This window comes from Leiobunum rupestre, chromosome 2, assembly GCF_980474605.1.
Source record: "Leiobunum rupestre chromosome 2, qqLeiRupe1.1.hap1, whole genome shotgun sequence".
Taxonomy (NCBI): Eukaryota; Metazoa; Arthropoda; class Arachnida; order Opiliones; family Sclerosomatidae; genus Leiobunum; species Leiobunum rupestre.
Window position 1 is genome coordinate 78463788 of NC_143385.1, and position 16996 is coordinate 78480783.

Sequence of the window (16996 nt, forward strand, 5' to 3'; positions counted from 1 at the left end):
ATTGAAAAACTCTATACAATTTTTTAATTTAATATTTTACGATTAAAGTTTTTATTTAAAGTTTTTACTTTGTAAGTGAAGTAGTTTTAAGTCTGCCTAATGAATTTTTAGATATCAAAATAAATCGAGAGTCACTCTAAATTGAAACTCAAAACACACGCGACCGTTGAGTTTATTCGGCATTCTGGGAATGAAGCGCGCTGTTGCTTCGCGCTTGAGAACCTTAAAGACCAAGATTACGTAAACCGTTTCTTTCCTTTGTCGAAACTCCTCCGCCGACAGCCGCATTATTCGGAGCACGTGCAGCTATCTAGGAGGGGTGCCCTACCGTCTTTAGATGCTGGAACTTTTCCATTTTAATGCAAATCTGCAGAACCCCAATGGTCTGGCCTATAAAAACTCAGTTGTAGAGATTGGGTTGACTGCGTTCACCCGTCACTTAAAATATGAGCTCCACTTTATAAATTACTTACAAACATTGCGCCGCAGTTGCGTACCCTGCAACGCCTATATATACTAAATTGGTTGCTCGGTTTATTTCGGCAAGAATAAGAAAGCTCGAACTGCGCAGGTGCGATCAACTTCACAAGAGGTCGAGTCGTTATCCCCATCTCGAAGTGCCGGACATAATAATAATAATCAGCTAAATAACACCTTAGGTCAAAGTCAACTAGCGACTTTTAATGCCTTTAAAAGGTGGCCGGTGCATACTGTACGCGTCCTACTATCGATATTCCTCTCTATCTCTCTCCCTCTCTCTCTGCAGCTTGTGACGTCATGAGGGCATCTCGTTCGGGACCAAAGATTTTCCACCAAAAACTGAAGAATAATGTGTCCGCATGAACCAATTTTCTAGCGCTGCTGTAATCATTGTTACTAACATTCAAGTGAACTCACCTCTTTGTTAGGGATGCATTTATTCGCTGAAAACGACGGCAGATACTGGTTCAGTTCGGTCCGCTCAGATTTATGAAACTACGTCTGATACTGCTTTAAAGGGAATATAACCTCAGGTATTTGGTGTGTAACACCAACGTTGGCAGCTCTGGCTGCACTTGTCTTTCGCTTTAAAAATGTTTGGCACCACCGTACAGGGTAATTGGAAAAATTGAAGGGGTCTCCCATAAAGATTGTTTGACAGGTTATATTCCCTTTAACTGTAGCAACATAGCTTTTACATAAACGTATCATTACGCTAAAATAGAATTAGCTCCTAAAGAGGTTTTAGTCCATGAATGCGTTTTACAGAAGCTTTGAGTCTTTGACAGACGTTGCTGACGATGGGATCAAACAATGTAAAATAAGCCAGTCAAAGTTCAAAGACTTGGTGGGGTTAACTACCCTCTTTCCAACGGCACTGCTCAGTCAGTAACGACATTGGCAACAAGATGGGAGAAACACCTACGACCTATATTTAAATGCTTAGGGTTAAAGGTCAAGAGCAGACACTCCGTTTTCTCGGGAGTTAATTACAACCGTTACATTCCTTCTCAATTTTTTGACGGTTCACGCTGTACTTGAATAGGTGGATTTACTATATTTTTACTCATGAGTGCGCTACCAGGGGCAAAAGCCAAAGTCACATTTGGTACTGACGCTAAATCATAGCGCGAGATGCCGCCACTGTAGTTTAACGATAAGGTGCCGTCTGCTATGATTTCCACAGATATTTAGGCTTTCATCTCTAACAAGTAATGAACGTGAATTCTGCTGTAAACGGTGGTTTCATATTTTCAATTACTGGATATACAAAATCTCTGTCAACCGTGCCAACGTGAACTAGAAACCAAACATTTTCTTATTACAAAAGTAAGGATAAAGCTAATAGACAGTGAAGGCAAAGCTATAACTTTGTAACAGAAGGATATGTAGACAAAGACTCCTTGCTTAGCAATACATAGAAGTATGTTTGATTGATATTAACAGTACCCTTAAGTAATAGTTTATTAATGTCTTCGTTTATATTGTAAGGAAAATGACATGGTTTAGGTTAAGGGCAGATGTTACCGGAGTAAAAGAAAAAATCAATCTCCCTTTTTTTGTGCCGCGCCATTAAAAGTATCTGGTGGCAAAAACCCAATACTCGATGGCTATTGTGAATCATTTGATTGGATTTCTCTGATACCTACTAGAGGCATGAGTTTCCCAATTTGAAATTAATGATCCCATTTCTTGTACAAGTAAAAAAACAACAATGGGGTTGTCCAAGGGGCTGTCATGGACGTAAACTTCCAATCTCTAAAAGAAAATGCTAGCTCTTAACCTATAAACTGTAGGATTTACGAAGGTTGAGCATATGTTCGTGATAAAAATAATGTTAATGTGGCGATGAACGAGTTAAATTTAGCATTTCAAGAGGGTAAAGATAAATAAAATGCTTTTTCACTCATAATTCTTCATTCTTCATACGCTAAAATGGGCTAAGCATAGAAAAACCTGCCTCTATGTTACCAGCTACCAAAGTTCCTATTATAGAATCTGGAACGGAAGTAGTTTTCAATTTCAAAAAATTTCTTATTTGTACTCTCGTCATTGATGATGACCCTCTTATAGTTGGGAAGACCGGCGAAAAATGTTATAGCATCGTCATTGTCCTTAATATTTTCTAGACTTTTAGAAAATTCTTACTACATCCTTTCTTCACAGTGATTCTAAAAAAAATTCGAAATAGCGCCACTCAGTAGCGGCGCCATGCACTAATCTAAACCAACTTCCGGTAACTTAATATTTCGAGAATTGGCGCACGATTTTGAATACCACCATTTTTATGCTTAATGCGTATTTAGCCGCACTAATTTCGTTTTCGTCGCGTACTCGTAGGCAACACTATGGTTACGCGATAGACGAAATTGGTTTGGAGTAATATATGATTGGCTGAATTTGAACACTGACTCCGTTTGGATGACCATTAGAAAAATTCAAATCACAAAGAGTGTTAAATTTCCGTTTCTAGTCGTTTTGTTGAATTATCTTTGTTGAAGAAAAGATGTAGTAGGAATAATTTCATGAGCAAGGCTGCGAGTGTCATACTTACAATGTTAGAGGTATTATGGTCCCGGTCATCCTTATCTTTGCAAACATTGAAGGTTAATTGTTGTGCCATCAAGGGAATACGCCATTATTTATTCTTCATCATTTTGAAAATTTGAATTATTTCATAGATAAAGTTCATTATTTATCTATTCACTAAGAAGGGTGTTTGTTGTAGCGTCATTTTATTTCCAGGAGAATTGAGACGGTACTGCCCCTTTTTCAAATGCCTTTGGCCATTGGCTTGTGAAACGAGGAAATCGAACTCTTTAAAATGTTTTGAGCAAACAATTTTTTTTCGGTTTGTATAAGTAGTCTCGCCGTCTTATTTTTTTCAGCCACAATGGTCGTATTGGCACTGGAACTCTGTGGTATGACACCTTAAAAGAGTAAAAACCATTAAATGTTATTCCATTTACCATAATTTTATTCTATGATTAATTACTTACATTTTTATCTTCTTTACAATTAAGAACAGCACAAAATATTTCCATTTTAATGATTTTATATGATGCTGAATGCCAAGGCTTAAGGTTAGGAATTTAATGCTAACGCACTTTACAGTCTAAAACCAATTTGATTTATGATATAGATGTTGTTAAACATCAGTAACGCTTTTTAATAACCCAATAAATGTCTACCTTCAATGAAAAGCTGAAAAATTAATAATGTAATTATATTATGTTGCAAAACTACACACAACAAACCGCAACGAAAGAGCAGGAAAGTTTATCTGCTAGAATATTTTTGAAGGTTGCCAATTCCAAACCAGTATGTAATATTTAAATACGGTTTTAGAATTTTTAACAAAATCTTGTGTAAAAACGAATTATTGAAATAAAATTATTCACGGGTAGTGGATGTTGATGTAATATTGAAAATATTGAGGTATTAAAACATCTCATAGAGCATCCCAGTTTGAGCTTTCCAATATTAGGTTTTCGAAAAAAAACAAGTTTAGCATACTTACCTGGCGTCGCTTCTGCCTCGATCTGGAAGGAGGCGTGCTTGGATGAGACTGTATCATTGCACTCTGGGTGCGGTTGACTCTTACCACTGTTGCAAATTGTTAACAGCTGGGGCGCACAATTTATGGTAGCGGGGTCCTGCGTTCGCGCTAGACCCCAATTTGAAAAAGTACAAAATCAAACAATCTCATCTTGCTAAAGCAATGCGCTGTTTTATATTTCCCCGGCATGCTAGTCTTTATATCGATTTAAATAGCCTCAAATCTCCAGATTCGATACGAGTAAATAGCGTCAAAAACCGCTGAAAAAAATCACGGGACTCTTAAAAAATGTTTTAAGAAGGGGGTAAAGAGTCCACGAGACTCCCTCAAATTATTTCGTTAGCTGTGTAAAAAGAGGGAAAATTTCGAGAATTTAATAAAAAGTAGAATTATTTCTCTATTTGAGACATCTATATAGTGTATACCATAGACTAAATATGCTTATAGACTGGAGGGTTAACGTTATAAAACTGTTAAAAACTCGGAACGGTGACCTCTAGCGGCTGGTCTCTAAACTAGGTTTCAACCCCCATTTTACCCCTCCACCGCTGCTATTACATACCCGCTTTAGGGCGCGAAATATTTGCTACTTTGAATGGGTAATTGTAAGTAAAACCTTTTTTGAAACTTTGATTAGAATTATAAAATTAATATTTAGATCTTAAAAATTATTTTTGCCGTTGTTAATGTAAGAAAAACCTTTTTTGAAACTTTGATTAGAATTAAAAATTAATATTTATGTGCTAAAAAATATTTTTGGTTATAGAAAATGGTTTTAATGTTCTTGTACATTGTATTGGAAAACACTGATTTTCAATCAGCGAAATATTACCTACATTTTGGTTTGTTGAAAATGTTTTTATTACAATTAGAAAATTAATATTTGTCTTAATAACTATTCGTTTTTATTAAAAAAAAATAACTCTAAGCTTAACAAGCAGGATTATACTATTTTTATATATATTCCAAATTTTTTTGTACAAAACTTTATAACAGAACTAATTTTTATGCAAATCAACAGGTTTGAAAAAACCGACAATGAGAAATTATTACAATATCTTGCTTTCTTCTTAAAAAACACCAGTTGCCAAAAAGAACACAGATATAAATTTTAAAGGGATGATGTATATAACATTTTTATTCATAGGAAAAAATGATTTTGGTGGTTTCACATCATCCTCTAAAACAGTAGTGCAATGTTCAATAAAATAATGCAATTAGCGAAACTAGGATGTTTCAGTGTCTATATTATTCATATACCAAAATTAGCAAGGTAAATGTTGTAGTTTCAATAATTTCTTGGACGGTTTTGTTTTTATGATAGGTACTTGCCCATTTGCTATCCTTTTTTGTTTTGCTTTGTAAGCTTTTTCTTCTTTCTCTATTATTATTGCTTCATTAACAAATTTAACAGCATAAAAAAGCCTCATTTTACAGTAAGCACGAATAAGCATTTCTTTATATTCTTCACATATATTTTCATCTTCAAAATTGCACTTTGATACGATGTTTTTTAGTATATTTGGTTTGTGCATTGATGTGTTAAATTCTAGAATGAATACCTTTTCACACCTCAACATAAATTGTAACACTGCATCTGAGGGAGATGTTAAACTACCAAAATCACCTTTAGAATGAGAATAGGCTTTCATATGGGTAAAAATCTGATATTGAGTTTCCATTATTTGCGATTCATGGATAAATTTGCATATTTCTTTATGACAAGCGTTGTGTTTTTTAGAAATTTTTTTCATTGAACTACCAACGATGTATGAAAGGCAATTTAAGTCTATATTCGATCCAAAACTTTCACAAATTTTTTCTGCATCAGAAGTGTCTAAAATATTTAAGCCAATTTTTCGTTGCGCTGTTGCATATTCAATTCCTTCTTTTCGGAAATTTTCTGATTCAAGATTTTTTATGGTGCTTAGCTTTAAAAGAGTTACACCATCATCCATTTCACAATTCTGGTTGTTACTTTTAGATACAAATGACATGGCCACTAAATTTTTGAAATGACTTCTAAATTTGGAGGGTGTTGGGTTTTGATTATTTCCACCTCTTTGACGAAGTGCCGAGAAGAAATTTTCTAAGGTGTCTTGGTTCAATCTTCTAGTGAAGAAAAACTGGACATTTTCAGACTTCAAATCTTGCCACAACTGCTCTATTGCATTAATTGTGTGGATCCAACCTTCCACACAATATATTTTTACATTTGGTGGAAGTCGAAATTTAATACTTTCGAGCATTTTCTTGCCTGATTGTAAAACATCCAAATGTTTAGACGCTTCTCGGAATGGTCCAAGTAGAACCTTTTTACTTTTGAATTTACTTGCATTACAAGCATCAAAAAGTTGATCAACTTCTTCAATAAATTCTGCAGTGTACACAGAATTGGCATCCAGTTCTCCCAAACTTGCGTACGTCAACATGCCAGCAGAAACAGAATGGCTAAGGAGCTTAGCAGCATCCTTGACACGCATTTTTGAATAACTGTTTGGGTGGATCATTTTTTTCTTTAGTTTGGGAGCAAGTCTAATGGGTTTGGTGCTGTCTTTTTTAAAAAATTGTTCAACGTAATGAAAATGAATTGAATGTCCTTTGTAGTCTATTACATATTTCCTGAAATTGTTTCTCAAGCTTTTGAGTAAATGCGGAACATCATACATGAAAAATATTTTGTTAGTGTTGTGGATAAAAAAAGGATGGTTTTTGGAAACATTAAATTGGTTATATAAAGAGCGGTTCGTTGAGCCTTGATCACAAATAATAACTCTAACATTTAAGCCAATTTCTTGTAGTTTTGTCAGGGTCTGAAGTAATAATTGCTTTAATTCTTTAGCATTCATGGTTCCTCTTGAAAAAGCGTAGGAAACTGGCTGCTTCCACTGTTTAAATAAACCATGAACCATAATGACAAGTGCTTCATTCGCAATTACTTTTTCCACCTTTGTTCCTGACGTGACAAAGCCCTCAATTTCATCATCTGTCTGATTATAAGAAATAGCTTGTAAAAGTGACATTTCGTCAAAAGTTACAATGCAATTTTTATCTCGTTCATCAACATTTTCCAGTATTTTCTTCAAACTTTCAAACAATATATCATTTATTCCAGGTTGAAGCTTAATGGCAGACATCCAGTTTCTTAACGTGCGTGGATCTGGTAGATAAAATAATTTTCTTATTAAACGATACGCTTTGGGACTTTGATGATAAATTGACAAAGCTATTTCTTTGTCTTTATCTTGAATCCATCTTCTGCCAGTGGAATTTGTTGTTGATAGCCGTAACTGAGTTTCAAAAAAAGAAACTTGGTCATCATTAAGAAAATCTCTTGCAATTTGCACTATTTTTGATATTTTATCTTGAGGTGTTCTTGGTTTTAGGGTTTTCAACTCATTTATTCGTTTTTTATACCGGCTAATTATAGAAGATTTGACCCTTAACTTCTTTTTCAATATTTTCCTTCGTGGTGTTTCTGCAAATGGAGTTCTCCTTACGCTGATTGCCAAATTTTTTACTTTTCCAGTTTCATTGTTGACGGGGGATTCTGCTCTGCAAATTAGGTTATCTGCATTATCACTACTCGTTTCGAAAAGTTTCACTAAGTCTGGGGGCTTTTCACCCAAAGAGTTTAATTCTGCAAGATTTGCTTCCAAAAAAAAAAGTTTTAGATGTTTCTTCATAGCCATGGGCTAATAAATATTCATTCACCATGAAATTAATTTCTAATTTTGTATTAGCTTTTGAAGTTTCTTCGTCAAACTTAAGCTTCTTTCGTGACGTTCCGTTTTCCAAGCTAAAATGTTTTCTTTTTTTAGGAGTTGGAGTCACTACAGTGTTGTGCACTACAAGTGTTTGTTCATTTTGTGCGTCTTCAATATTCACTATATTTTGTTGAATTTCTTTCATTACTGTTGGTGATGAAGGAACAGCACTCCAAATCAACTTTTTCTTTTCCTTATTCATGAATTCTGGAGATTTAAAGTGGGAGGAGCATAGTCGTAGATTATTGTAGCAATATGTGGGATTTTTGGTTTTCAAATCTTCTCTCTGAGAGTAATTAATCCATTGACCACACCTGTCAATATAATGGAAATATTTGTAATAATTACAGAAAAAATTACAGTAACAGGTGCTTTCACTGCTTTTCTAATACGTACCTATCAGGATCTTTGGGAAATCTGAAAAAGGAAAGGTCACACTCTTTTCTTTGTGCATTCTTGCAGGTTGCTTTAGCACAATACTTGGTTCCAGTTGTGCGATCTAGCTTTTTCTCCATTCCAATTATCTTTAATAAAATAAATGGAATTAGGAAGTCACCATATCCGTTAAACTATCAAAAAGAAAAATGTATAAGAAATAAGCCACCAATGAAATACAAAAACAAAAAGATTATAAATATTTTTAAGCAATTGTGGCCCAGAGATTTCAATTGAGAAGCCATGATATCCAAAAAACTATAAAATTTAAATTTAAGCAAAGACAAAATATTTTAAAAACATCTGAAGTATTTATACCTTTTTGGAATCCAATTTAAAATTTCAAAAGTTGAAAATTTGAGTTTTTTTAGTTCTTTAAAATAACTCTAACTTGAGACATTTCAAAATAGAATTAGGAAGTCACCATATCCGTTAAACTATCAAAAAGAAAAATGTATTAGAAATTAGCCACCAATGAAATACAAAAATAAAAAGATTATAAATATTTTTAAGCAATTGTGGCCCAGAGATTTCAATTGAGAAGCCATGATATCCAAAAAACTATAAAATTTAAATTTAAGCAAAGACAAAATATTATAACAATACTTTCTAATATTTTCATTTTTATACCTTTTTCTGGTTCCAATTTTAAATTTCATTATAAACAAGGCTTCACAAAACAGAAGATATCCATAAAACTATGGAAAATAAAATATAAGAAATGTAACAATAAAATTAATTTATAAAATCATTTTATTCAGTCATAACTGTGTCTTCTATCCAGAATTTTATTTTCAAAAGCATAGCACACGTGGTACCAGCGTGGAGCTGTGGAAACAACAATTTAAGCAGACGACACGAATTACATGGCCTGAGGTTTCAAGACCACCCGGTAGAGGGTCTCAAGCCAAGCCGTTAACATTTCACCCGATCCCAGCCTCCAGTCTATAAGCATATTTAGTCTATGGTGTATACTGACCGTCGCTATGGCAGCTCTCCGAATATTAGTCGGACTCACCACGGAGCTAGAGCTCCGCTATCTACTTATCTGTGAGGCCTATGGAAATGGAAAACTTGGGCCACCAGGGAAAAACCTCTTTTAACTTAAACAGGTGTGGCCCGTGTCGTGTGGGGAATAATTTTCATATTTCGTTAGTCTTGCTCTGTTAGTTTGTTACTCTGTATTCCATTAGGCCCAGTAATTGTAACAGTGCCATTGAATATAAAAATTTAGTTTTATTAAATTTAATAAAGTTAGAAAAAAAATTAAGCCTGATGTGTTTCAAATGATGACTTTATTGGTTCAATCATATGTAACATAATTACTCATAAGTATGCCACTGTACCTTTATTCCATTCAAAAATCTTCACTAACGGCTTGTTTCACCACAAACCAGTTAAAAGGTGGACTACGTTAGATTTTTACCTTTTTATTCATCCTAGTAATTTTGGGAGTCACACTATTGGCTAGTAACATATTTATTTAAGCCAATGGAAAACCTTTAAATTGAGAAGGAATTTTTTGCGTCGGAATTTTAATCAGCCCAATGTAGCTTTATTGAAATTTATAAACTCCTTGGTTTGTGCGGATGAAGTTAAAATTTGAGTAATTTAGAAAAATAAAAGGTTGGAAAAATGACTAATAAGCGCTAATAAGTGATCGCTTTCCGAAAATGGAACAAGTCGTCGAAGTGGTATATTCCACCAGCGTTATTAAAACCCATATCAAGCCTAGAAGTGTTAGGCCTAGGCTCAAAAGAATCTGCAAAGACTCCAACCTTATGCGCCAGAAAAGCTCAACCTGAATTTCAACTATTTTTTCCAATAAACCTGCTTTTTTTATTTGACAATGCAAATTTATTTTACAACGTGAGTCTCCGAGAACTTCATTAATTTGCAAATTAATTACATTAACAGAAGTTGACACTATATTGTAGTTCATTTTAGCTCCTAAGCCTTGGTTGTTCAAACCGGTTTGTTTACTAAAATAATGGCCTCAGTTTATCAGACGTAGAGCTAATTATACGACGGCATAATCGGCATTTGAGATTCGATGACGTCAAATATGACGTCCAATATTACGTAGGGTGCGGATGACGCAATATCTGTGAAACAAACCGTTAGTGAAGAAATAGAGCTAGTGGCATACTTATGAGTAATTATGTTACATATGGTTCAATTAATTGTGATAATATTTATGAGCATTTTCATTTAACCGATCACAATTATTTATGAAAATATGTAAACTTTGTTGTTGGTAATATCAAGAATGTATTTATTTATATTTAGGAAGAATGATTATGTTGCGACAATCGCCGGGCACGTTGAACGCCATTCCCCGTTTCGCGCGGGGGGAAAGACAAAACGTCACCGACGTTTGATTTCCATCGCGTTAGGTGACGTAAATTTTAAGCAGCCAATGAAATACCGGGACTATTCGTTTTATTTTAAGCGGAGGAGCGTACTGGGGGGACCAACGGGTGAATTGAGAGAAAGGCTAAAAACCGTCTCGACATAGACATTCTCTAGGTATAAATAAATACATTCTTGGTAATATATAATGAAATAATGCTGCAGTTCCATTTCTGATGTCTCTTTTATAATTACAATAAAAAAATTTATAGGCTTAATCTGGTGACATTTATTTTCAAATGTAAAATGAAGGAATAAAGAGAGATTAAAGAACATATAAATTTAAACGAGGGGGCGAAAAAAGGGGGAAGAGTCTTGGACTCTTCGAAAAAATAGATCGGCGGAGGGGTCCGGGTCCAGCGGACTATCTTAAAAATATATACTATTTACAAGTCTGCGAGTAACGCAGGTGATCCATGAACTGTTTATTGCGTTGTAAATTATATCTGAACCAAATAAACAGAAGTGGTCTATGAGGTTATTTCTTCTGGTGGTGGATTCAACTAATATTTTGTTTTGGTTTATATTTACAAGTATTGCCTCTCCGAGTGAAATTGTTCACAGAGAGGTATTGCCTTCGCCGTGTCTGTCTGTGTGACAGTGTTCGCAGTTGCCATCACGGTGCAAAGTGTTATCATTGAGACGTAGAAAAGGCATCCTTTAATACCCCTTCAATTACGTGAACTGAAATAAGAGAACAGGTATTGCGGTTGCCTTGTGTGTATTCGTGTATATCTTGCTCGTGTGGTTGTGTTGATCTGGTGATAGACTTTACTGTTAAAGACGGAACGAGTGCTGGTGGTTACGAAAAACGTCTCAACACCTAAATGACAGGGCTTCCACCAATTGTTTACGGTATACGTTTTATTGCCAGGGTTGGGATTCAAACCCGGGTCACCTGCGTGGCACGAGCGTGTTCAACCATTGAACCACCGGAGCTTACTACTCAGTAGAGAAATTCAGGAATATGAACCGATTGAATGTAAGGGAAAGGTAAAGTTAATCTTGGGTGGTAAAGAATACATTCGTGTCGGACGGGAATCCAACCGGGCTATATTGCATGGTAGGCAACTGTTTTACGATTGAGCCATCGATGCTTCGAAAGTTTGTAATTATTTCCGGAACGCATGTAATATAATCGAAAAAGAAATTATAATTTTCTAGCTAAGATCGAAATGGATCGGCCGAGATTCTAACTCGGATATATTAAAAATAATTATAGGCATAAGAATGAATTTAATATAATTGGCAAATAAATTAACATTTTCTAGATACGATCTCAATGGATTTATAGATACACTGATTAAGAAAAAACCCTGTTAACAACAATGTTTAGTATTTCGCCCTTGTTATTACATGAGCAAAATTGCTCGTGAGCAGCTGGGGTAGCTAATAAATGCATTTTCATTAATTATTAAAATTACGAATTATTAGTTCACAACAAATTAAAAGTTCAAAGGGTATAAGAATTAGTTACACCAAAATAATCAATTTTGATGTTAATTTCTTTTTGAACGTATTATAATGTATTATTGCTTTAGACTATTTTCCAAAGAATTAAATAATTTCGATCCTACAATATTGCCTGTTTTGTCCAATTTTGATTCAGTTTAAAAGCCATTTTTTTTAAATCCAAGACTGCACCATTGCACTGTGGGTGCGGTTGACTCTTACCACTGTTGCAAATTGTTAACAGCTGTGGCACTTAGTTTCTGGCAGCGGGGTCCTGCGATAGTGCTACAGCCCAACTTTACGAAAAAGCAAAGTCCAAACGCTGACACTTAACTTTTTCATTATCATTATGTTTACCAATATGAGAAGAACGAGGATAATTTTAGACCTCACGTGAATGTGAAATTTCGATCCAAGCAAATTCAGTGATAGACTAGGACCCCTAGCTGCGAAAATCCAGTTTACTTTTTTATCTTGAAAAGATTTAGGGCCTGACTTTTTGGACGAGGATAAGCTTTGCAGTCGTTGTTGTCAAGTTTGCTTGGCTGCGCTATCAATAGGCTATATCATAAATTGCAAGGTAAACTGGGTACAATTACTTCCGGGAAACATCAACCGGTAGAAACCATTGAATTGGGAATAGTACCGCTAGAATTACAGTTTCAATCTGCCTTCCACGAAACTAATTTTTAAAAATTTTGAACTCTATCATTTGTCGGTGGCGCCATCCGCTCTTAGCGGTGGGAACTATATCCTATACAATTTTGTTTCCCATTTGTACTTTGAAAGTGATAGATGGCACCACCGTATAATGATTGAGTTGACGGCTGAGTGCACCGACTCGAAATTTGTTTCGCGAAACCACGACTCCCGAACGCGTCTATGCAATTCTAGTCGTACTATTCCCAATTCAACGGTAGAAACCTTTAAAAATAGTCACGTGGTTATAAAATTGCTTTAAAATTTACCGTTGAACAGCAACTTCCAGCTTCATTAAATACATTATTTTAAAGAAAGTTATACTTAAAATTTTATGACTATAAAACTGTAAAAAAATAAAAGACTAGAACACGTTTTTAACCAAGGCTTAGTGAAGCAGCCTCTAATATGTTTTGAACACGGCCAACTGCGATCGCGGAAGCGCGTTATAGAAATTGACAGTGCTATGACGAATTTACGGGAACATTTGAACACGTTAGCCAAGACCAAACCATTTATGCTATCGCCTATTCGTTCTAAAGTTCTGGGCTGCGTTCAGTAATAATGGGTTAGAGTGTGCAATAACTGGTGGCTTAACCGGGGAATTGGGGTCTGGATCTTGTAACCCATAAGGGCGGTGGTGCACTGGGAGATGTTAGCTCTTATCAAATGGTCCTATCTCCACCTCCGACTTGGGTCAGGTTTTGGCTAGATACTGAGCATCGGTACAGGCTAACGGAGAGGGTCCAGGCAAACTGGCTCCCTCGGAGGATTGGGTAGCCTGCTGTGGGGTGGCGGGTCTCCGTATGAGGCGCTCGGGTCCCGTTTCCCGGTCTTTTGGAGTCAACCGGGATCTCCGGTGTCAGCTGTTGCGGGTTATGCGGACCGCTGTGTGCCTGTCGTTCCTTATGTAGGTAGGGTGTCGGCTGGAGTTGCTAGAGCATCCGCTCTTATTCCCACTGCTGTGTGCGAAGTGAAGGGTTGGTCGTCCCATTGTTGCACCTTCTGTTGGGTTGAGTGGTTTGCGTCTAAGGTGAGACCATCAGTAGTAGGGTTCTACTACCCATGTTGGATTTTGTCACCTGTCCGGGCTTGTGGACGCTGGAGTGGGGCATTATGATGTGTTTTATACTAAAAACCGACCAAGTAGAGGAAATGCAAGAAATTTCTTTTACGGTTGCCCCCTTAAACAAACCCCTCTCCTTCTCATACGAACGAGTCACGTGGACAGGCGCTTTTGCCGGGGGTCGTTAGACTAGGACGATTGCACTTTACGGCGCGTTTTAATCGCTTTTTACGGCCGTTACGTAATAGTTACGGATGGCCTCCAGTCTTAAATCGATTTAGCATATAAAAAAATTTATGTATACAATTTTCATGCTTTTATCACAAAACGCACGATTTAGTCAAAATCTTACAATTTGCGACCTGACTATAAGACTCAACGGAGAAGAAATCGTTTTTACACACAATCCCAAGTTTTCAAAATTTTTCGTTGGTCATTGTCAATTTCCATAGGCCTCACAGATAAGTAGATAGCGGAGCTCTAGCTCCGTGGTCAGTCCGACTAATATTCGGAGAGCTGCCATAGCGACGGTCAGTATACACTATATAGATGTCTCAAATAGAGAAATAATTCTACTTTTTATTAAATTATCGAAATTTTCCCTCTTTTTACACAGCTAACGAAATAATTTGAGGGAGTCTCGTGGACTCTTTACCCCCTTCTAAAAACATTTTTTCAGGGGTTTTTGACGCGTGGATTGCCGCTATTTACAAGTCTGGTTACTCGTATCGAATCTGGAGATTTGAGGATATTTAAATCGATATTAAGACTAGCATGCCGGGGAAATATAAAACAGCGCATTGCTTTACCAAGATGAGATTGTTTGATTTTCTACTTTTTCAAATTGGGGTTTAGCGCGAACGCAGGACCCCGCTACCATAAATTGTGCGCCCCAGCTGTTAACAATTTGCAACAGTGGTAAGAGTCAACCGCACCCAGAGTGCAATGATACAGTCTCATCCAAGCACGCCTCCTTCCAGATCGAGGCAGAAGCGACGCCAGGTAAGTATGCTAAATTTGTTTTTTTCGAAAACCTTATATTGGAAAGCTCAAACTGGGATGCTCTATGAGACGTTTTAATACCTCAATATTTTCAATATTACATCAACATCCACTACCCGTGAATAATTTTATTTCAATAATTAGTGTTTACACAAGATTTTGTTAAAAATTCTAAAACCGTATTTAAATATTACATACTGGTTGGGAATTGGCAACCTTCAAAAATATTCTAGCAGATAAACTTTCCTGCTTTTTCGTTGCGGTTTGTTGTGTGTAGTTTTGCAACATAATAGAATTACATTATTAATTTTTCAGCTTTTCATTGAAGGTAGACATTTATTGGGTTATTAAAAAGCGTTACTGATGTTTAACAACATCTATATCATAAATCAAATTGGTTTTAGACTGTAAAGTGCGTTAGCATTAAATTCCTAACCTTAAGCCTTGGCATTCAGCATCATATAAAATCATTAAAATGGAAATATTTTGTGCTGTTCTTAATTTTAAAGAAGATAAAAATGTAAGTAATTAATCATAGAATAAAATTATGGCAAATGGAATAACATTTAATGGTTTTTACTCTTTTAAGGTGTCATACCACAGAGTTCCAGTGCCAATACAACCATTGTGGCTGAAAAAAATAAGACGGTGAGACTACTTATACCAACCGAAAAAAAAATTGTTTGCTCAAAACATTTTAAAGAGTTCGAATTCCTCGTTTCACTAGCCAATGGCCAAAGGAAATAAAATGACGCTACAACAAACACCCTTCTTAGTGAATAGATAAATAATGAACTTTATCTATGAAATAATTCAAATCTTCAAATTGATGAAGAATAAATAATGGCTTATTCCCTTGTGTATTAGTCTCACGTACAGTGTAGCCGATGCCGATGCCGATGCCGCCGTGTCGCTCATACCTCTTCAACGGTTAGGGCTAAAAGAGTCTATGATATCTCGTTCGAATGTACATGCATCGCCATTGATAGCCTTTCATAAAGTTTTGAAATCGAAGCCCAAGAATTTGGGCATTTGCCCAATTTATCGTTTTCGGTAGTTTGGCTTTGTGTGGTTGATATTTTGTTAAAAATTAAAGGGAATATAACCTACAAAGCAATCTTTATGGAAGATCCCTTAAATTTTTCAAATTACCCTGTACAGTGGCGCCAAACATTTTTAAAGCCAAAGGCAAGAGCGGACAGATTTGCAAACGTTGGTGTTCCACACCAAATACCTGAGGTTATATTCCCTTTAAGTCCGATAACGTTAAAAAAAATATTATTGGATAGGTTAGGATTCATCTGAACTACAACTTCGGTTAAATCAGTAAATATTAAATTCGAGTATAGTTTTCGGGGATATTTACGGGACCCCAATGTTCGTGGTTTTATATTTCCGCCTGAAAGTCGACATAACGTTCCTTAATTTAAGTCCGATTTTCATGAAAGTTATATTTTTGAATAGCTGTGGTTTACATATAACCAAGAGTTGCAAATACGTTCCTTAATTTTAATTCTAAGTAAGGTTTTTTTGGGCAGCGTATACGGAGCCCCGCAATTTCCAACATTGTAAATCCGCGTGTTTATAGAGGTCTACGCACCGGTTTCGCTCTGGCGTTTTTCAAGGCCGTTCAGAGTGCGCCGCGCTTTCAACGTATGACCAGAAGAAACAATTATGTATGACACTGATCGACCTAGTCTTCGGCGTATGACCAGAAGTAATATATGTGATCAGAAGTAACAAATAAGGATGAAACTGATCGAACTAGTCTTTGCCTAAGGTGGGGCCTTGGGTATTAGCCTAGCTGATTATTATTATTATTATTATTATTATTATTATTATTATTAACCAGAAGAAATAAGTGTGACACTCAACGGCTGACTAGTAGTAACAAATATGTGTGATCAGAAGTAAAAAATAAGAGTGACACTGATCGAACGAATCTTCGATGCTTTCAAAGTATGACTAGAAGTAACAAATAAGTGTAAATATGTATATATGTGTGACCGTGGATATATTTTGGTTGTGATACCGGCGTTGCAGGTTGCTGTGAATAGCTCAAACAAACTTAACACATTAGGAGGATTGTGTGTATTCTGGCCGTCGTACGTCTTGTTTAAATAA

At 35.8% G+C, this 16996-nt stretch overlaps 2 non-coding genes across 2 annotated transcripts; one reads left to right on the plus strand and one right to left on the minus strand.

The window, feature by feature from the left end:
- Positions 1–3992: 3992 nt before the first annotated feature.
- Positions 3993–4157, plus strand: LOC149959099 (U1 spliceosomal RNA). The gene has a single exon (XR_016479386.1). It is a non-coding gene; the product is annotated as a U1 spliceosomal RNA (small nuclear RNA).
- Positions 4158–14715: 10558 nt separating this feature from the next.
- LOC149959100 (U1 spliceosomal RNA) lies at positions 14716–14880 on the minus strand. Its single transcript, XR_016479498.1, has one exon. It is a non-coding gene; the product is annotated as a U1 spliceosomal RNA (small nuclear RNA).
- Between the last annotated feature and the right edge of the window lie 2116 nt (positions 14881–16996).